The sequence below is a fragment of the Pongo pygmaeus genome, chromosome 3 (genome assembly GCF_028885625.2).
Source record: "Pongo pygmaeus isolate AG05252 chromosome 3, NHGRI_mPonPyg2-v2.0_pri, whole genome shotgun sequence".
In the NCBI taxonomy this organism is placed as follows: domain Eukaryota; kingdom Metazoa; phylum Chordata; class Mammalia; order Primates; family Hominidae; genus Pongo; species Pongo pygmaeus.
The window spans coordinates 121,556,991-121,578,190 of NC_072376.2; the positions used below are offsets into that span (position 1 = coordinate 121,556,991).

The following is a 21,200-nucleotide window of genomic DNA, read 5'->3' on the forward strand; positions in this document are numbered from 1 at the left end:
ATAAGTGGTAACAACAGCAAAAGAAAAAAAAAAAAAAACTAAAAACTTGAAGAGATCAATGTTTAACCACCATCCACCCAAGTCTCACACTTAAGTTCTATTCCCATCTCCCTCATAAGCACCACTGAACTAAATACCTATTTTAAAGCACCCAAACCAGTCCAGACCCTCTGGAAACCAAGAGTCCCAGCCAGAGCTGTCGCCTGTCTTGGGTCCAGGTGAGAGCAGGGATCCAGGAAAGGCACCTTGTTAGTCACTCAGCACAGTGCACAGGGCAGCGAGCTCGGGCATGGGCACTTGACGGGGTCGCGGTTGGCAGTCACAGCATCCGTGCTGACATGTGAGGAAGGAGACTCTTCGGTAACCCCAACTATTTGGTACCAGAGCCAAGCAAACGTGACTAAAGGGAGCTGGGTCAGCAGAAAGGTACCCCTAATCTCAGCAATAGGACGGCCCTTGAGAGGCAGGATCCAGGCAGGAGAGAAAAGGAGACCAAAGCACATCTTGCACAAGGCTGGTACGGAAAGGGCTGATCCTTCTTGCAAGGACAGGAGAATGCACTTGGCTGCTGGCTGATCAATCTCTAATTGGCAAGTGCGGGTGACAAGGCTCAGCCCTGGCTCCACAGGGAGCCACGAAGCTGACTCAACTGATACAAATGTTCCCATCTCTGCCCCACCCCCAAGTCCCCATGGTTCCACCATCACCTGGTTTCCATTTGGACTTCTTTTACAGCTAACGTAGGTATAAATGGCTAAACACAGATCCCCAACACCCCCACCAGGAGGAACACGGCAGATTCTATAATGGCGCAGCCAGAAGTCTGTGGGCTTCTGGCAGCAAAGGGGAGAAACAGAACCAACACCGGCCTCGGCTGATGTGCAAGAAAAAGCGGGAAAGGAGTGTCACGGATGCTTCTGAAGCATGCGAGCGTGATTTTGGATGGAGGCCGGCCAGCAGGGACCGACTTTGCCTAGCTGCTGCCGGTTCCTGTAAGGGACATTTTTTTCTGAGTAAATGGCGATTACTCTTCCATGTAGCATCCGCTTGGATCATGATGCTAATTATAACTGCAAAGGAGTGTTTTGGGGAGTGTATTTAGGAGAGGAAGAAAGAAAAAACTTTTTAAAAAACCTAGATTGCTCAAAGTTTCTGCCTGTTTTGCAGGAATGGTAAGTCAACTATGGGCAAATATTTTAATTCAACATTAAGAGGAAAAAACGTACTTTGGAAAGCATACACAAAAAAAGATAGTTAATGTTGGATCACTTGTAAAATGGAACCTCAGGGAGCCTAAACAAAAATGCACCTTTGGTCAACTTTTGCTTTTTTTTGAGACAGAGTTTCGCTCTTGTCACCCAGGCTGGAGCGCAGTGGTGCAATCTCAGATCGCTGCAACCTCTGCCTACTGGGTTCAAGTGATTCTCTTGCCTCAGCCTCCTGAGTAGCTGGGATAACAGGCACATGCCACCATACCTGGTTAATTTTTTGTATTTTTGGTAGAGACGGAGTTTCATTACGTTGGCCAGGCTGGTCTCGAACTCCTGACCTCAGGTGATCCACCTGCCTCAGCCTCCCAAAGTGCTGGGATTACAGGCCTGAGCCACTGTGCCCAGCAACTTTTGCTTTTTTAAATTCCTAGTTTGACTTCACGTCCCAGTGCTCATGGAAATGACAGCTGCTGCGAGAAGTGTGGAGTTGGAGGAGTCTCCAGGAGCATCAGAGGGTTGGGGGGTGTATTCTGGCAGTTTCTTGATCTTTTCTTTCTCGGTCTAGCGTTTGTCTCTTACTATCACCAAGGTGTGTGAGTAGCCCTTGGCGACCTGCTCTGAGAAAATGCTATCCAGAGTCTTCACCTCTTGGGCTGCAGTGGAAGACTTGGGCTTGTGGTCCCTGTAGCCCTGTTCCCTGAAGGTCAGCAATGGGCCCCAGCTAATGGTGCTCTCACTGGTGGCCACAGTGATGCTGCTCTTCCCACAAGCAAGGCTCTGGATTCTCCAGCCACAGAGGTCCTGTACTGCTTTCGGGTACATGGTAGATTCATGGGAGGTGTTGGTGACCCCCAGAAAAACAGACCACCCACTTCACTGATGGCAAAGAAGCAGGTGTAACCAGCATAGATCTGGGACACCCCACTTCCAGAAAAGTCAAACAGCTTCACCAGGCAGGGGACCATCTCATCCTTCTGCTCTGCATGGCCCAACCAGCCATAGCCACCGGAGCCCCAAAGACGACTTGCTTCTGGGAGTCCAGAACCAGCGTGTGGTTAGCGCCACTGGCCACGTCTTGCACAACCACGTTTGGTACAGGTGGCATCTGTCAATTTTTGGTCTTCTTGATGAAGATGGCCACTTGCTGGGGCACCAGTTTGCAGTCGTATTCTATCTGCTTTGGCCAGGCAATGAACTACCCATCCGAGTTGTGTCCCAGCTGATCATATTCAGGGCACCCAAAGGAACAGAGGTTTCCTCTGCAGTCTATTACCATACTGAATTCAGCCCCCACAGGTCATTTTGGTAATTGGCTGGCCATTGTACATTATCTGCGTGGGGCTGTGGACAGTGTCTGTCTGGTTGCCAAGGCCCAGCTGCCCCATCTTGTTCTCCCCAAATGCAAACACAGAGCCGGTTTCCCTCAAGGCCAAGGTGTGGTTCTGCCCACATGCTGCAGATACGATCACTTTGTGGCTGAGACCCTCAATGAGTCTGGGGGCTTCCACTCTCTTGGTGTCCCTATGTCCCAGCTGCCCCTTCTTTGAGGAATTTTTAAAAGCTGACCTCATAGAAATAGAGCAGAACAGTGGTTACCAGTGAGTCAGGATGGGGTAGGGTAGGTAGGGAGGATGGGGAAATGAGGAGAGTTTAGTGAACAGGTACAGGATTGCAGCAAGTTTGAAGAAATAAGGTCTAGTGTCCTATATTTGACTATATTTGACAATATTGAATATTTCAAAATAATGAGAAGGTTTAGAATGTTCTTACTACAAAGAAATGATAAATGTTTGAGGTAAAGGTAAGCCAATTACCCTGATTTGATAATTTCATAATGTATACATGTATTTAAAGATCACACTGTGTCCCATAAGCATGCAAAATTATGGGTCAAAAATAAAATAAAATGTAAGAAATCCCTGTCTTTGGAAATTACTATTTTTCTCTCTCTTTTTTTTTTGTTTTTGAGATGAAGTCTTGCTCTGTTGCCCAGGCTGGAGTGCAGTGGCTTGATCTCAGCTCACTGCAACCTCTGCCTCCTGGGTTCAAGTGATTCTCCTGTCTCAGCCTACCGAGTGGCTGGGATTACAGGTGCCTGCCACCATGCCTGGCTAATTTTTGTATTTTTAGTAGAGACTGGGTTTGGCCATGTTGGCCAGGCTGGTCTCGAACTCCTGACCTCAGGTATTCCACCCGCCTTGGCCTCCCAGAGTGCTGGGATTACAGGCATGAGCTACCGCACCTGGTCTGGAAATTACTATTTAAAGTTATGAGTTATCTATCTACTTATTTGTTGTCCCTGTTGTTTGACTTGTAGACTTTGGTACAGCCTGAAGTATAAAATTCCTATTGTTAACTACATAAAATAATGTTATTAATAAACAAACTCAAAAGAATACCAGAACAAAAGTTTCTTTATTATGAAGCCCTCTCTTTTTAAAAAGCATTCAGCAGAAACAAACAATACACTGTATGCCAGAATATCAGCATCACTTCCAGAAAATTATTCCAAGTTTCACAGCAGTTTACTGGGTTCCACGGTTTTGGGGAATAGAAAAGCAGGGTAGTACTTGTTATACCTGTATTCGGTTTCCTTCATCTATTGTATCCTCCTCCTTTTTTTTTTTTTGACATAGATTCTCCCTCTATTGCCCAGGCTGGAGTGCAGTGGCGCAATCTCGGCCCACTGCAACCTCTGCCTCCTTGGTTCAAGCGATTTTCCTGCCTCAGCCTCCCGAGTAGCTGGGACTACAGGTGCGCATCACCATGCCTGACTAGTTTTTCTTTATTTTTAGTAAAGACGGGGCTTCACCATATTGGCCAGGCTGGTCTTGAACTCCTGACCTCGTGATCTGCCCACCTCGGCCTCCCAAAGTGCTGAGATGACAGGTGTGAGCCACCACGCTCGGTCTATTGTATCCTTCTTTTATGGGTTGAAAGTGTCCCCTCAAAAGATGTTGAAGTTCTAACCCCCGGTACTTGTGCATATGACTTTATTTGGAAAATAGGATCTTTGCCGATGATCAAGTTAAGATGAGGTCATTAGGGTAGGCCCTAACCTAATATGATTGAGTCCTTACAAAAAGGGGAAATTTTGTCACAGAAACTGACCCTTAGAGAGAGGAGACAATGTGAATACACAGGGATAAGGCCATCTATTTAATACCAGCCAATGAACCCTTGAGGCTCCCAGAAACTAAGAACCCTTTCAAATAATCAAAATGCCAGGTTTTTTGTTTGTTTGTTTTGAGACAGAGTCTCACTCTGTCACCCAGGCTGGAGTGCAGTGGCATGATCTTGGCTCACTGCAACCTCCGCCTCCCAGGTCCAATCGATTCTCGTGCCTCAGCCTCCTGAGTAGCTAGGATTACAGGTGCGTGCTACTACACCCAGGTAATTTTTTTTTTCTTGTATTTTTAGAAGAGATGGGGTTTTGCCATGTTGGCCAGGCTGTTCTCAAACTCCTGGCCTCAAGTGATCCATCTGCCTCAACTTCCCAAAGTCCTGGGATTATGGATGTGAGCCACCACACTTGACAAAAATGCCAGTTTTCTGATTGTATGTTTACTTTTTGGTTTCTTGCATACACCCCAACATCCATATCTTTTACCTGCCCACCACGTTCCTATTTCTCTTTAAATCAGGTTTTGATTTTCTGAAAGTCTGAATGTTGAATTCACTGGTGTCCTGGAATACACTGCAAATAATTCCTACTTGCATTTCACTGACATTAGGTTGCCTTTCCCTGGGTAGGTTCTGCTTGCTTAAATTGTACATGTAAAGGTACCCTCAGCACTTTAGAGGACATATACAGTATGAATTCAAAATATAATTACTTTTAGGAGAGTACACAGAAGTACTCTGAACCATGGAGTACCACTAAATGGAAGCTTTTATTATAATTACCAATTTTACATGATACATGCAGTTATATATGTACTCTGATTCCTATCTCCTCCCTTACTGTGAAAGGGCTGGTTACATTCAGGAGAATGTGAAGGCCATTTCACCACAAAACGCTCTAACTCAGGGTATTGAAGTATTAACTAGATTTATTCTGAGTATCAGTTTTTTCTTATGCATCCCTTTTCATTGTCTGATTCACATCTCTCATGAGTGATGTTAGTGTAAATGGTTGAATATTCTCAGAGTATAGTAAATATAACAACATAGCACCTTAATCTCACAATAAGGTTATTTTTTCTGTCTTAATTTTATCTTGTTTTATCCTTATATATTTCAGAATACGGATCAGCAGCCTTTTTTTTTTTTTTTTTGAGACAGAGTCTTGCTGCTCTGTTGACCAGGTTGGAGTGCAGTGGCATGATCACAGCTTACAGCGGCCTCAACCTCCTGGGCTCAAGTGATCCTCCCACCTCAGCCACCTGAGTAGCTGAGATTACAGGCATGAGCTACCACACCTGGCTAATTTTTACATTTTTGGCAGAGATGGAGTCTCACTGTGTTGCCCAGTCTGGTCTCAAACTCCTGAGTTCAAGCAATCCTCCCATCTTGGCCTCCCAAGGTCCTGGGATTTCAGACATGAGCATGACTTCCAGCCAGTTGCTTCTATACAATAGGTTTTATTCTTACCATGTTTTCTAATGTATTTTGTGCCATTTCCTACTGTTCTAAGACACAAAAGTAAAAAAAAATACATATTTTCATATAATATTTACATGTATATAATGTTTACATATATATTTGTATTTGATGTCTAGGTCCAGAGTTACATCTGAAGTTTTTATTAGGTTAACCATTATAATTGGCATCCTACTGCTGTCAGATTTACTCTAACAAATTACTGTTTATTATATTGAAGGAAGGGTGTACTGAACGATGGCTAGCTTTTGAAATGAAAATCTCAAGAGATAGTGACCCAATTTATTATGGGATTTGATATGTTTGATGGAGGGGACAGAAAACATTTTTAGCCAGCATCATGATTTCTAATTTTTGTTTGGATCTTAGAGAAGAGGGAAGACTTCACCTTCCAGATCCCCTATGGGCCAATTCCAGATGTTGGAAACAGACATTTGGGAGCTCTTTGGAGTCCTGCGTGGACTTGTGACCTCCTATCCTAAGTCCAGTCACAATTTTTTTTTAGCATTCTTGAATCGTACAGTGAGAAATGGAGTTGCTTTGGTCAAATGTTCCTCCTTTTTGCCATGGTGTACTCTGGGCATATCTTTAACTTTGCATTGGCTGTAAGGCTCTTCATTTTAGCTTTGTAGATGAGAGTGTGGTGCTTAGTTTCAAATTCTGGCTCTGCTACTTTCTAGCTGTGTGAGCCTGGGTGAATTACTTATCTTTCTGACTTTTTGTTTTCTAATGTGTAAAATGAGAATAATAAAGTGCCCAATTCACAGTGCGGTTGTAAGGATGAAATAAGATGTATGATGGCTCAGCATAATAGTATGTGGTAAGCACTAAGTCAATGACATCTATTATTACCTCTATACTTGTGCTGCTCAGAATTCGTGTCTTACTTGCAAAGAGCTTGACTGCTACCCTCTGAGACTGTTAAACTGAACTAATTGATCAGAGTTTGGTCACCTAGTGTCCACATTATATAAAGCCAAGGAACCGGTTAGTTTTGGACATGTTGGCGGATCACTTAAATTTATGCTACTGGCCTTGAAGGACCTTGAACAAGAGCATTTTCTTGGTTCATTGCAACCTATCACTAGTGTTAGAAAAATAACCTACACACATGTGTGTTAGAGGCATCACCTCTGTGGAGGAAGCATCATTATAGTTACTTATTGACTTCTTGCTGTGCAATATTTTAAATAATAATGCTTTAATAATGTTTTAGTCAAAATGAAAATATCTTTAAGAGAGCTCAAGCACACACTGAATTGCTAAAAAGTTACATGACAAAAGAAAGAGTGCTGTAATGACATTTTTATGAGTCAATCTTTATTGCATGTCAATAAAATTCTGCATTATTCTAGTTGAATAGGAAGAGACTAGTTCATAAGAAGCCCATTACCCTAAGCTAGGTGTTAATAATCTCTTTGTCTGTGTTAATATTACAATATGCTGCATAATGCTAGGCTTGGAATACAAAAGTTCAGGGTTATGTAAGTGTTCTGGCATGCACAACTGTTTGAGCAAGACACTTGGAATTCTAGCTTGTCCAGCAGTTTAACTAGGCTGCGCAAACAATAGGGGCGAGAATGTAGCAAAATGCCCCTATTTCAACTATTCTTAATAGAGCTGTCTTTTGATGGCTTTCTCACGAATTGTTCAGTCCTGAGAGTCCCATATTTTTTTTCCTATCAATAGTTTACCATCTTTACACAAGGAAACTTGCTAAGTATCTTAAGAGGTGGTGACATTCATTATTTTTTAATTTATCTGAAGAAAACTACCCTTTTCTCTCATTAGCTTTTATATAAAATTTAGTCCTTAAGCCGGTATATATAGTGTATAGGTAATTTTGGGACACTACATAGTCAATAAAATGCAAGAAAAAGCATTTAGCTTTTAAGAACAAATGTCTCACTTTCTTTTTTTTTTCTTTTCTTTTCTTTTTTTTTTTTTTTTTGAGACGGAGTCTCGCTCTGTCGCCCAGGCTGGAGTGCAGTGGGGCGATCTCGGCTCCCTGCAAGCTCCGCCTCCCGGATTCACGCCATTCTCCTGCCTCAGCCTCCTGAGTAGCTGGGACTACAGGCGCCCGCCACCTCGCCCGGCTAATTTTTTGTATTTTAGTAGAGACGGGGTTTCACCCTGTCAGCCAGGATGGTCTCGATCTCCTGACCTCATGATCCCCCCGCCTCGGCCTCCCAAAGTGCTGGGATCACAGGCGTGAGCCACCGCGACCGGCCAAATGTCTCACTTTCTTAGCATAGAGCAGACCTTCTTAATCACTGCAAACTTTCTACCGATCTGATAGATATACAAGGCTTCTGTTCTGAAGAGAAAGATAGCTAGTGGTTCATTGAGAATTGACTCTGGGCCAGAGTCTGACCTAAGCATGTATGTGTATTAACTCACTAAATATGTGCATTAACTTACCATCTTGAGGTGGGTAATTTTATCTTTTCCATTTTACAAATTAGGAAACCAAGGCCCACAGAGATCAGATAACTTGCTTTAGTAAGTGGTTGAACAGGGATTCAAATATAGGCTAACTGGGCCAGGCATGTGGCTCATGCCTGTAATTCCAGCACTTTGGGAGGCAGAAGCAGGTGGATCACCTGAGGTCAGGAGTTCGAGACCAGCCTGGCCAATGTGGCAAAACCCAGTCTCTACTAACATTACAAAAATTAGCTGGGCTTGGTGGCACATGCCTGTAATCCCAGCTACTTGGGAGGCTGAGGCATAAGAACTGCTTGAACCCAAGAGGCAGAGGTTGCAGTGAGCTGAGATCGCACCACTGCCCTCCAGCCTAGGAGACAGAGCGAGTCTCTGTCTCAAAAAACAAACAAACAAACAAACAAACAAACAAAAACATAGCCTAATTGGCTCCAGTAACTGAGTTCTTCAACACTAAACTATTTGTGTTTTGGATGCCAAAAAAGACTTTGCAAACATCAGTTGAGAACAGTCTAGAAATAACTTTTTCCTAATTAAAAAAAGGAAAAAGAAGAAAATGACAAAAATTTAGATCTTTTTCTTGCCCAAAATCATCTCATGGAAAATACACATTAGAAAGGCTTTTGGAACACTGTTTGCTTTTTTGGGCTTTCATGCTTCATGTCTCAGTGAAAGGACAAAGTTCTAAGAGCTGAGAGGTTCTGGTTCCAGGCTCTGCTGTTAATAGTTGTATCACATTGGCTGAGTCACTCATTCTCTTTGGATTATTTTTTCCAAGTGAAAATATTAATGCTATTAATCTTATATAGTTATTGGGAGAATCAGATAGAACTGATAGGAAATGATTTAAAAATACCAAGCGGTATGGAAATATAAAGTGGTATTTATAGTTGTTTATTGTCACCAGCCATATATGGAATCATGCCATCTCAGAATTGGAAAAAGTGTTAGAGTCACCTAGTAACAAGGCATAGTGGTGGGGTGGAAAGAGCTGTAACATTTGTCCTGCATTAAAATCTTTTCTCAGCCACTTATTTACTTAATCTTGGGCTGGTGATCCAACTTCTCTGAGTCTCGGCTCTATTTGTGAAACAGAATTATATTTTCTTTCCAGGGATATGAGGATTAAGTGTAGTGTCCTGTCACATGCTCTCTCAGGAAATCCTCAGCCTGAAAGAAAACAAAACAAAGCCAGAAACAGCCTGCCAACTGAGATCAATACAAGTAGCAAAAATCACACACCATAATATTTTGAAGATAAATGGAAGTCAATAAACATTTGTTAAGTATTACCATAATAAGTGTTTTGGCCAGGCGCAGTGGCTCCCGCCTGTAATCTCAGCTCTTTGGGAGGCTGAGGTGGGTGGATCAACTGAAGTCAGGAGTTCCAGACCAGCCTGACCAACATGGTGAAACCTTGTCTCTACTAAATACAAAAAATTAGCCTGGCATGGTGGCACGTGCCTGTAATCCCAGTTACTCGGGAGGCTGAGGCAGGAGAATCACTCGAACCTGGGAGGCTGAGGCAGGAGAATCACTCGAACCTGGGAGGCAGAAGTTGCAGTGAGCTGAGATGGTGCCATTGCACTCCAGCCTGAGCAGCAAGAATGAAACTCCGTCTCAAAAAAGAAAAAAAAAAAAAAAAAAAAGAAGTGTTTTAAGTATTATTACTAGAGGAACATGTGAAAGGTATGAGATGCCAATGGCATCTTTATTTTATTTTTATTTTTTACCTGCAGCCCATGTTTCTGCTAAGTATCTGTATTTTATAATAACATAGAAATGCTATGCTAACTACTTATAAATTTTAGAAGATGACAATACCACAAAATCTGATGGTTTACAGTTTCTTTAGGTTTATCTATATACACAACCTGTGAGTGGTGGCAGTGTGGTAGGCAGAATAGTGACACCGTAAAGATATCCATGTCCTAATCCCCAGAACCTGTGAATATGTTATGCTGTATGCCAAGGAGATATTAGGGTTGCAGATGGAATTAAGGTTGCTTGCTATCAGCTGACCTTAAAATAGGGAGCGTATGTTGGGTTATCCAGGTGGGCTCAATGTAATCACAAGGGTTCTAAAAAGTGAAAGAGGTAGAAGAGAGAGACCCAGACTGATTGCAGCATCTGAAGGACTTGGCCTAATGTTGCTGTCTTTGAGGAATAATGAAGAGGGTTATGAGCCAAGGAATGTAAGAAGCGTCTAGAAGCTGTAAAAGGCAAGGATAAAGATTCTTCCCTAGAGCTTCCAGAAAGGCGCAGCCCTGCCAGCACCTTAATTTTAGCACTATGAGATCCATTTTGGACTTCTGAACTACAGAACTGTAAGATAATGCATTTGTGTTGTTTTAAGCCACCGAATTTTGGTAATTTGTTATAGCAGCCATAGAATTAACACAGGCAGTTTTCTTTCTTTTCAACCCTTTTATTTTCTTTTTCTTTTTTTTTCTTTTGAGACGGAATCTCACTCTGTCGCCCAGGCTGGAGTTCAATGGTGCAATCTCTGCTCATTGCAACCTCCTCCTCCTGGGTTCAAGCAATTATCCTGCCTCAGCCTCCTGGGTAGCTGGGATTACAGGTGCATGCCACCAAGCCCGGCTAATTTTTGTATTTTCAGTAGAGATGGGGTTTCACCATGTTTGTCAGGCTAGTCTTAACTTCCTGACCTTGTGATACACCTGCCTGAGCCTCCCAAAGGGCTGGGATCACAGGCATGAGCCACCATGCCTGGCCTATTTTTCTTTTCTACTTGCATTGGCTAATTGCATTAGTTGCACTGGCTAATTGCATATTGTAATTGCATTGTTGCTTCTATTAAATATACTATTAATAATTACTAGTATAATTAATTAGACTATTATTGCTTCTCTTAATAGAATAGTATTAAATGTTCTATTCTTGTTTTTCATTTTAAAAGGAATGTTTATAAATTTTTGCTAATAAGAAATATGTTTGCTATAGGTTTTTAATATATTCATTCCTATGTCAGGTTAAGAAAACTCCATTCTATTTCATCTTTTAAAATCAGAGAATACCTATTAAATTTTATCAAATATTATATCTTAATTTCCCCTTTCTTATGTTATACATTTCTTATCCAATTTTTGTACCCAAAATAGCATAATTAGGCTTTCTCCCTCTTTCTTACATTTTTGGAAAAGATGATGAGTCAGGGAGGAGAGTACCCTTTAAAAAGTAATGAATAATTTCGCCCTAAAAGTAGAAAAAATAATTTTATTGTTGGTGAGTTCTCAAAGCAGTACCAAAAATTGCTAGATGAATTAAAGAAGAAAGTGAGAGCTGATTGTGGCAGTAAATTATAGACAGTAAGTTGTGGGCAGTAAATTTAAAACAGCAAATAGTGTAAAATAAGTAGCTAAAACTATCTAAGGGTAGGTTCTCTAGTCTGACATCTTTTTTTTTTTTTTTCTTGAGATGGAGTTTTGCTGTTGTTGCCTGCCCAGGCTAGAGTGCAATGGGGTGATCTTGGCTCACTGCAACCTTTGCCTCCCGGGTTAAAGGGATTCTCCTGCCTCAGCCTCCCAAGTAGCTGGGATTACAGGAGCCAGCCACCATACCCAGCTAATTTTTTGCATTTTTTTTAGTAGATACAACATTTTACCATGTTGGCCAGGCTGGTCTCGAACTCCTGACCTCAGGTGATCTACCCGCCTCAGCCTCCCAAAGTGCTGGGATTTCAGGCGTGAGCCACTGCACCTGGCCAAGTCGAACATCTTTACTCAATTTTTTCATTATCACTTGCTTTTATGTTTGTTTTCATTTTCTGCAGGTAGACAGAATAGTATAGGAAACTTCATAATTATTCAGTGTCAATATGGCTAAGATATTTGATACCTTGTCCATTTACTAAACATCTCAACCATAGATAAAGTCAACAACTATTTCCACCACAGTTTGACCATTTCAGAACTCCTGTCTTCTCAGCCAGTGACTTGATATATTTGCTCATTATAAGTATGACTCATTTTCTTTCTTTCATTGTTTCTGTATTCCAACCTTCCTTTTAATTTGAAAGTATAAACTCATAATTTAGAAAAGCTTATATCTACTTGACTGCCTTTTATGTACTCTACTGAAAAACATTTTCCAAATGGGACTTTATTACTTTTAGAACTTGTCATTGCCCTTGAATGATGGATTTGGTGGATACTGAAAGCAGACTTTAATTCAAGCTAAGAAGTGAATCCTGGTGCATTTTAGGGTGGAGATATGAGAGGGGATTGAGGGTGGAGTGCAGTGGAGGTGAAAAGAATGGAAAAGAGTGCCAAAGAGTGAGGAGTTACCAGCAAAGACAGCTTTGAATAGTCACTCCTTGGAACAACTCCTGTGATAGGAATGCCAATCGAGCAGCAAGGCCCTACGTACCTCAGATATGGCAAGTTTTGACTGAATTGGAGCAAACACTGCTGCCGGACAGCGTTTCCCAAATTGTGTCTATGAAAGATATATCCTTTATCCCTTTAACAGACATTCTGGTTCATATTCTTTTTTTTTTTGGAAACCAAGTTTCGCTCTTTTTTGTCCAGGCTGGAGTGCAATAGCGTGATCTCAGCTCACTGCAACCTCTGCCTCCTGGGTTCAAGTGACTCTCCTGCCTCAGCCTCCTGAGTAGCTGGGATTACAGGCACGCACCACCACACCCGGCTAATTTTGTATTTTTACTAGAGATGGGGTTTCACCATGTTGGCCAGGTTGGTCTCGAACTCCTGACTTCAGGTGATCTGCCCGCCTTGGCCTCCCAAAGTGTTCAGATTACTGGCGTGAGCCACCGCGCCCAGCTCATATTCTTATGTTGAATTATCTTATTTGTGGAATACTTATCACTATTTTATTGGATAATTGTTTTCCAGAGGACACAGCTTGGTTTAGAAAAAGTAAAGAACAGCCCCACCACCAAGTCTTTTCTGCTATCACTATTTGATGTTGATACCACAGAGAATAGAAGGGAAAATGCACATAGACTTATGTCTCTTGTATTGAAGGATTCTTTTGTTTGTTTGTTTTTGAGACGGAGTCTCGCTCTATCACCCAGGCTGGAGTGCAGTGGTGCGGTCTCGGCTCACTGTAACCTCTGCCTCCCGGGTTCAAGCGATTCTCCTGCCTCAGCCTCCTGAGTAGCTGGGACTACAGACACCCGCCACCACGGCTGGCTAATTTTTGTATTTTTAGTAGAGGCGGGGCTTCACCATATTAGCCAGGCTAGTCTCAAACTCCTGACTTTGTGATCTGCCTGCCTCGGCCTTCCAAAGTGCTGAGATTACAGGCGTGACCCACTGCGCCCAGCCAAGGGATTCTTTATTATCAATTCTGAATCAGTAGAAAAGTCATGCAGATTTTAATATGAATTTCATGCTCACTGTTGCATTGCATATTCACACACCCAATATTATCCCTGGATGACTTGTTCTTTGTTTCATTTGGTTAATTGCTTTCATTAATATATTACTTTAATTAGTATGTATTTGATTTGAATGCCAACTATGTGCTGGACATTAAAGACATAAGGGCAAACAACACAGCTCTCTCTCTCTTCATGGAGTCATAGCATGTCAAAAGTGCTATGATCAACGAAGTACAAGAGGCAAAGAGAGCACAGAGGAGAGCTACACAACCAACACTGGAAAATCCAGAGAAGCTTCCCCAGAGGTAGTAACGTCTAAGCTGAGCTTTTTTTTTTTCTTTTTCTTTCTTTTTTTTTTTTTCAAGACAAGAGTCTCACTGATTTTTGAGACCTCTGCCTCCCGGGTTCAAGCGATTCTCCTACCTCAGCCTCCTGAGTAGCTGGGATTACAGACATGCGCCACCACGCCCAGCTAATTTTTGAATTTTTGGTAGAGGTGGGGTTTCACCATGTTGGCCAGGCTGGTCTTGAATCCTGACCTTAGGTCCTCCACCCGCCTTGGCCTCCCAAAGTGCTGGGATTACAGGCATGAGACACTGCGCCCGGCCTCTTTTTTTTTTTTTTATGCCTCTGAGACAAGTTCAACTAAGCTGACACTTTAAGGATAAGTAGAAGTTAGGGAGGTAAAGTGGGTTTTTAGGTAAAGGAGGGATGAAACAGCAGCAGAGAGAAAGTCTGGAAATGACAGAGAAGAGCCTGGTGGAATAACTGAAAAATAAGTGCAGGTTGTCTACATAAATGACAAGGAAAAGAATGGCGAGAGGTAAGGCCAGAGGAGTAGATATGGACTGAATAAAGAAGGGCCTTGTAAACGGTAAGGAATTTGAGATTTATCCTGAGAGAAACAGAGCTTCAAGTTAAAGAGTTTCAAGCAGGGAAAGATAATTGTGGCTACTGTGTAGGGCAGGACCAACCACTGTAAGACCTGCAGTTACAGTAATTCAGACATGACACATAAGTTACTTGGCCTTAGGTTGTGGCCATGCAATGCTGTGAAGATGGCAGTTGTAGTTTATATTGAATCAGTAGAATCTGCTGGTCGTGAAGAGTGACTGGGGATGATGAGGAGGGTAGAGTCAGAAGTAACAGGAAAGTTTTGGTTTCATCAATTGTGTGAGTGGTGATACTATTCACATAGTGATACTATGTGGGGCAGAGGAGGAGGAATGTGGCAGAGGGGCAGTGAGCAAGATCCGTTCTGCATGTGTTGAGTTTCAGGTGCCTCTTGCACATCCAGCAGTATGCAGCTGCAATCAAAACTGGAGATTGGAGAGAGATAGTGGCATATTGATGGTAACATAATTCCTAAGGCTTTAGGAGCTCCCTAGGGGAGAGAGTAGTTTCACTGTGTGGTGGGGGAGGGCTTAATAATGGATTGAGGAGTGAGTGTAAGGTGAGGAAGCAGGTATGGTGAGTACATAATCAACTTCCTAGAAGTCAGTCTTTAAGGGAAAGCAGCAAAAAGAAAGGTCAGCAGCTAAAGGGGTGCGCAGGGTTGAAGAAAGGCCTTTATAAAAATGGAAGGTATCTGAATATACTTAAATGTGTTTAGTCAAAGGGAAGGATAAGTTGAAACAACAGGACAAGGTCCTTGAGAAGCCTAGGGTGGATGTGGAGCATTTGTGGCAGAGGTTAGCCTTAAGCAGGGAGAGTGACATCATTTTCAATTGTAATAGAAGGGAAGGAAGGAATCAAGGGTGTAGAGGTGGGCACACTTTCAGTCAGCTGGAGGGGTTTGAGAGAGTCTCTCTGTGGATTTCTTTTCTTTTGTGAATGCAAGATTATCCACTGAGAATGAAAAGGAAGAAATTAAAGGAGAGTAGAAAAAGTTTGAATTACCATCATGATTAGGGAAACACAGACAGATTGTTAGTTGTTGGTAGTTGTTGAATGCACAGGTGAATTTGGAGACTTTGAATTTATGATGAACCAATCTGGACTACCGAGTGATCTTCTCCCATAGCATTGAGTGGACTATACCAAACAAAGATGCAGAGACTTTGCAAAGATGCAGAGGTGGACCGATGGGCTATTACATATTTGGCTTTTGGCAAGTGGGCACATGGAACAATGGGGTAAGGAAGTTGTTGGCATCAGTGTAGGTGAAAATTTGTTCTGTGTAACCTAAGTTGGAGAGCAGAGGAAGTGGAACTGTGTGGGGCATGGTAAGGAGGGCTGAGAGATATAGGGAATGGAGGTGGTTGTTAGGTGCAAGAATAGGTACAGTGGGAGTCACTGGGAAGGAAATCCTGCCAGGATAGTAGAGAGTCCTCAGAGTGGGATGTTTGAATGTATTATTCCAGAGTTGGAGCAGTTTCAGGGATTGACACAAATCAGTGTGTCAGGGGAGTGAGTGGCAGAATTGGAGGGTGCAAAAAGTCATTAGAAATGAGGTCTGAGAAGATAATGGAATAAGGTGTTGGTTATATTGACCATGTTGACATGTAAGTTACCTCAAATGATAGCATATAGAGAGAAAAATAAGACATGAACCATGTGCTAAAGGCTTCAATTAATGAAGTGAACGACAGAAGATGGCTGCAAAGAAGAAGGGCAGAGGGTGCTAGTAACCAGTTATCATAAGACTGAAATAAGTGGGGCTTTCTATACATGGATGAAGAATTAATTGTGTGGAACTGACAATGAGGAGCAATATGGATGCCCAACTTTCTTTCCATCTAGGTGGCAGAATTGTGGGAAAATTAGCAGCCTTTATTTGAAGGAGTTGCAAAAGAGTGACCTCAGAGTTTTAGTTAAGGCACTGATGAGGAGAGAAAATTCACAGAAGAGGTTCACAATAAAAGGAAGGTCACCACCCCTGAATTAATGTCAGTCACTTATATTTTATTAAAATAGACTAGACTAGCAGTGTTTCTCAAAGTGCAGACCTTGGAACAAGTGCACTACCACCACCTAGGAGCTTGTTAGAAGTAGAAATTCTCAAGTCCCATACCAGATCTCTTGAATCAGAAATTTACGGGGTGGGGCCCAGGTATCTGTTTTTGCAAGTTCTCCAGGTGATTCTGATAAATGCTAAAGTTTGAGAACTTCCAGACTAGATCTAGCTTCCTAACATGAAGAGACAATGAAAAGTCAACAAATACAAATTGAGAGAAGATTTAGAAGGCAAACATTTGATATTCAAATAGATAACAACATGTGTACTGTACAAAGGTGCAGAGGGATCGGAAAAAAATCATGGTCCTCAGTTTCACTGGCTTGCTTTAAACCACACATTAATCATCGCAGGCTTCCTGCTCTTACTCCTGTGCTCCATGGACTAATTCAAACCTCTCTACTTTCTTTAAATTCCTCCCTGATCACTTATTAGGCGATATTCCATCTACCACCAAGCAGGTGATATTACACCATACTTTTATTTCTTTTCTTTTTTTCTTCCAAGAGAAATAACCGTTTATTTACTGAAAAATATTAATCGAGAACTCACTGAGTTGGGTTCCTGCTTAGTTTTACCATGTGGTGGAGGAGACAGACAAACTACAGTTATTAACCATCTGGTAAGTGTTTTAGCAGTGCCAAGTACAAGAAATTATTGGAGTAAAGAAAGAGCATCTCAACTTGGCAGGAAGGGGTGTTTAGTAAGTTGATGCATATGTTGAGTCTTGGAAGAAGAGCAAGTATTCTTCAAATGAATGGCAGGGATGGGGATGGAGACTATTTCAGAGCTAGGGAGCAACCAAAGGGATCCTCAAATAGTTTAACATGGGAGAACCTTGGGTGAGGGTTGCTGGCCAGCAAGGCATGAGGTTATAAAGCTAGTCATGGTTGGATCACAATGGGCCTCGGATTCTACACTGAGGTATCTGCATGAGGATGGGAGACTACTGGCAGATTTTAAGCAAAGGAATAGCATGATTAAATTTCCCCGTAGAACTGTTTTTAGGGAAGCTGGTTTCGGCACAATGCTATGGTTTGGATATGGCCTGTTCATGCCAAGTCTTATGTTGAAATTTGATCCCCACTGTTGGAGGTGGGGCCTACTGGGAGGTGTTTTGGTCATGGGGATGGATCCCTCATGAATGGCTTGGTGCCATCCTCATGGTAATGAGTGAGCTCTCATTTTATTAGTTTTTGCAAGAGCTTGCCCAAGTGCTGGTGTTAAAAAGAGCCTGGTACCTTCCCCTGTTCTCTTGCTTCTGCTTTCTGCATGTGGTCTCTGTTCACTGGCTCCCCATTCAGCATCAGTGGAAGTAGCTTGAAGCTCTCACCAGATGCAGATGCTGGTGCCATGTTTCTTGTACAGCCTGCAGAACCCTGAAACAAATAAACCTCTTTTCTTTATAAATTACCAAGCCTTAAGTACTCCTTTCTGGCAACACAAAAATAGACTAAGACATACACGTGCTTGGCTTACATTGAGAAACACTATCAAAATCTGCTGATGTAGTTATTGTAGAAGTGTTCTTTATAAGAAACCTCACATAAAAAATATTTTCAGGCCAGGTGTGGTGGCTCAGGCCTGTAATCCCAGAACTTTGGGAGGCCAAGGCAGGCAGATCTTGAGGTTAGAAGATGGAGACCATCTTGGCCAACATGGTGAAACACCATCTCTACTAAAAATTAGCTGGGCATGGTGGCACGTGCCTATAATCCCAGCTACTTGGGAGGCTGAGGCAGGAGAATCACTTGAACCCGGGAGTCGGAGGTTGCAGTGAGTCGAGATTGCACTACTCAACTCCAGTCTGGGCAACAGAGCAAGACATCGTCTCAAAAAAAAAAAAAAAAAAAAAAAATTTCAGGCCAGGTGTGGTGGCTGGGGCCTGTAATCCCAGCACTTTGGGAGGCTCAAGTGAGCAGATCACCTGATGTCAGGAGTTTGAGACCAGCCTGACCAACATGGTGAAACCCTGTCTCTACTAAAAATACAAAAAATCAGTCAAGCATGGAGGCACGCACCTGTAATGCCAGCTATTCGGGAGGCAGAGGAAGGAGAATTGCTTGAACCCAGGAAGTAGAGGTTGCAGTGAGCCGAGATCGCGCCACTGCACTCCAGCCTGGGCGACAGAGTGAGACTCCATCTAAAAAATATATATATATTTATATTTAATATATATTTACATAAATTAAATATTTATTTAAAGTATATATATTTATATAACATATAAATATATAAATTTATAAATATATACTTTAAATAAATAAGTAAATATATATATTTTTTCAATTAGCTTTGGTTATTTTGAGGAACCTGTGCCTTGTCACTTTATGGATAAGTGTGTTACTGATTTATTTTTCTTTTTGCTATGAACACTAGGGAGCTCAGAGCCATGCTGGATGTTTGATTTAATGATACTATGGACTTTTATATTTTCTATCTTTTCATTATAACTTTCTTTGTGGTCTTGAACTATGTTTACATATGTTTTTCCAGGTTCTTATTTTTAAACTAATTCATATATTTTAAAAGTTTTCTTTTTCTTTTCTTTTTTTTTTTTGTGAAACAGGGTCTCTCCCTCCATCACCCAGGCTGGAGTGCAGTGGCGCCATCTTGACTCACTACAGCCTTGACCTCCCAGGCTCGTGATCGTCCTGCCTCAGCCTCCCAAGTAGCTGTGACTCCAGGTGTGTAGAAGAATGACTGAATAATTTCTTTTTGCATTTTTTGTAGAGACAGGGTTTTGTCATGTTGCTTGGGCTGGTCTCAAATTTCTGGGCTCAAGCAATCTGCCTGCCTCTGCCTCCCAAAGTGCTGGAATTACAGGAGTGAGCCACCGTGCCTGGCAATAGTGTTCTTTATAAATGTTCTTTTAATTTTTCTTAAATATTATGGGAAGTGAAATAAAAGGATGAATTTATAAATAAAGCCATATTTACTTTCTTTGAATCATCATCCTCAGAGTGATAGAGGGTATGAGATAGTTAATAGTTGCAGAGAGGCCAGTTAGAAGGCTTCTCCAAAAGTTTGAAAAATGAGGAAAGTCTAAACTGAGACCATGGGATGAGGATGGAGAGAAGGGGTAGATCTGATGGAGATTTAGGAGGCAGAATTGAAGGAACTTGGTGATGAATTAGATGCTGTGTGTATGAGGGGATGGGTGGGTGATGGAGGTGGGTAGTGTCCAAAATGATTCTGAGGCCTCCACCTTGTTTGCCTGGATGGCAGGTGGGGAAGGTGTCACCATTTATTATGATATGGAAGTCTGTAAGAGAACCAGGGGTGAAGCGGAAGATGATAAGCACCTGTGGGACATCCAGGTGGACATGCCTTTATCAGTTGGTCTGAAAGTCAGAAGGAAGTCTGATGAAGACAGAAACGTGGTCTTTGTGAGAAAGAATGAGCTCTTTTGGAGAGAGAGAATGCGTGGCTGAGAAGAGCAAAAGCAGAAGAGAGAATGAAAGTGAGAGCCCTGAGAATCATCATTTAATGATCAGGTAGAGAAGGAAGAGCTAGCAGAGGAAAATAAGAAAGAAAAGTAGGATTAAATGACAAGAATATAAAGACTTGAGAACTAAAAAGAGTGCTGAAGAGGGTGGCAGTGGTCAACTGCATCTAACGCTGCTGGCAAGATCAACAAAGATGAGCACTAGATCTAGCCACTCCACAGTATGTATTTTGCACAATAAATACACACAATTTTATCTTGCAATTACAAAAGCAAAAATATAAGAAAGGTGAGCATTGGGAAGTACTCTTTTATTTGGGACTTGTAAATAACTGGTGTCTTTGTGGAGGCATGTATTCATTCATCATTCATTAAATACATATATATATATATATATATATTTTTTTTTTTTTTTTTTTTTTTTGAGACTGAGTCTTGTTCTGTCCCCTAGGCTGGAGTGCGGTGGTGCAATCTGGGCTCACTGCAACCTCCGTCTCCCAGGTTCAAGTGATTCTCCTGCCTCAGCCTCCTGAATAGTTGGGATTACAGGTGCCTGCCACCACGCCCGGCTAATTTTTTGTATTTTCAGTAGAGATGGGTTTTCACCATGTTGTCCAGGATGGTTTTGATCTCCTGACCTTGTGATCCACCCGCCTCAGCCTCCCAAAGTGCTGGGATTACAGATGTGAGCCGCCGCGCCCAGCCCATTAAATACTTATTAAGTGATTATTATACACTACATTCTAATCATATACTGATGACTAATTTGATGGGAGGATGGTAAGAGGCAAGTAAATGTAAGGTAACTTAATTCATCAAGATGGGAAATAGTGGAGGAAAATTAGGAGGGGAGGCTGGGCGCGGTGGCTCACGCCTGTAATCCCAGCACTTTGGGAGGCTGAGGCAGGTGGATCACGAGGTCAGGAGTTTCAGACCAGCCTGACCAACATGGTGAAACCTCGTCTCTACTAAAAATACAAAAATTAGCCTGTGTGGTGGCGGGCACGTGTAGTCCCAGCTACTTAGGAGGCTGAGGCAAGAGAAACGCTTGAACCCAGGAGGTGGAGCTTGAAGTGAGCCGAGAGCGGTCCACTGCACTCCAGCCTGGGCAACACAGTGAGACTCCATCGCAAAAAAAAAAAAAAAAAAAACAAAAAAAACCCCAGAAAGTTCTAG

General features: G+C 42.1%; 1 pseudogene; it reads right to left on the reverse strand.

The window, feature by feature from the left end:
• Window positions 1-1,649: 1,649 nt before the first annotated feature.
• On the reverse strand, window positions 1,650-2,782 carry LOC129034581 (protein RCC2-like; annotated as a pseudogene).
• Between the last annotated feature and the right edge of the window lie 18,418 nt (window positions 2,783-21,200).